Here is a 1,362-nt window from a genome sequence, read left to right as displayed (position 1 = left end):
ATCATAAGCGTTCCCACTTCGTAGGGTAATGGCATTGGCTTGCCCTCTCGGATTTTGTTGAGGTTGTCCAGGGAATTATCCTCCAGGTGTGGTCTGAGGGGCTTGGTTTAAAGCTACCTGAGAGATCTGGGTTTCAAGCATCTTGGTATGAGTAACTATTTGGTCAACCTTGGTTCCTAACTGAGTAATCAATTCGTTAACATGAGAGTTTTGGTTCATGAACTCCTTGTTTTGTTGGGTTTGAACGGTGACAAAATTTTCCATAATTTTCTCAAGGCTCGGCTTTGGTGTTACATGTTGCATAGGTTGATTTGATCTTGGGGCTTGATAACTAGGTCTCGGAGGTGCATTATTTTGGATTGGGTTATTGTTTTTATAGGAGAAGTTCGGGTGATTCCTCCATCCAGGGTTATAGGTATTCGAGTATGGGTTCCCTTGGGTGTAGTTCACTTGCTCAGAGTGGGTTTCGTTTAATAGACTGCATTCTGCAGATTGGTGTCCTTTGGTCCCACATATCTCACAATCCGTCGAAACTGCGGCTACAGTATTCGGGTTTATGTACATGTGCTCGACTTTGAGGGCTAATGCGTCCATTTTAGCTTGCATCATGTCTATAGAGCTTAGTTCATGCACTCCTCCTTAGGCTTCCTTCTTCTCTACTGTCGCTCGTTCGACTCCCCATGATTGATGGTTTTGAGCCATATCTTCAATGAGGGCACTGGCTTCAGGATAAGGTTTGTTCATCAGAGCACCGCCTGCGGCAGCGTCGATGGTCATCTTTGTGTTATAGTGAAGTCCATTATAGAAGGTTTGAATGATTAACCAGTTTTCTAAACCATGATATGGGCATGCTCGTAACAACTCTTTATATCTCTCCCAAGCTTCGAACAACGATTCTCCTTGGTTTTGGGTAAATCTAGTTATATGGTTTCGAAGAACGGCGGTCTTACTCGGGGGAAAAAATCTAGCAAGAAAAACTCTTATAAGGTTGTCCCAAGTCGTAATAGAATTGGGTGGAAGGGAATCTAACCATGATAGGGCTTTATCTCTGAGGGAAAAAGGGAATAATCTTAAACGTATTGCCTCAGGAGAAGCTCCATTGGTTTTAAAAGTGTCTGCTAATTGAAGAAATATTTTTAAATGTTGGTTAGGGTTCTCAGTAGCGAGACCTGCGAATTGTCTCTGTTGCACTAGTTGCAACAGGGATGGTTTAAGTTCAAAATTATTAGCTGGGATAGTTGGGTTTACAATACTAGAACTAGGTTCTTCATTTGATGGTTGAGCGAAATCTTTAAGAGGTCTTTGGTTTTGATCTTCGGCCATAGCTCTCTTAATTCTATGAAAGAATAAACGTGCGCGAGC

The 1,362-nt window shown here is 42.3% G+C and overlaps 1 non-coding gene across 1 annotated transcript; it reads left to right on the top strand.

The window, feature by feature from the left end:
• Window positions 1-832: 832 nt before the first annotated feature.
• On the top strand, window positions 833-939 carry LOC127133659 (small nucleolar RNA R71). Its single transcript, XR_007807611.1, has one exon. It is a non-coding gene; the product is annotated as a small nucleolar RNA R71 (small nucleolar RNA).
• Window positions 940-1,362: the final 423 nt, after the last annotated feature.

This window comes from Lathyrus oleraceus, chromosome 3 (assembly GCF_024323335.1).
Source record: "Lathyrus oleraceus cultivar Zhongwan6 chromosome 3, CAAS_Psat_ZW6_1.0, whole genome shotgun sequence".
Taxonomy (NCBI): Eukaryota; Viridiplantae; Streptophyta; class Magnoliopsida; order Fabales; family Fabaceae; genus Lathyrus; species Lathyrus oleraceus.
This window is presented reverse-complemented; position numbering and strand designations above follow the sequence as displayed.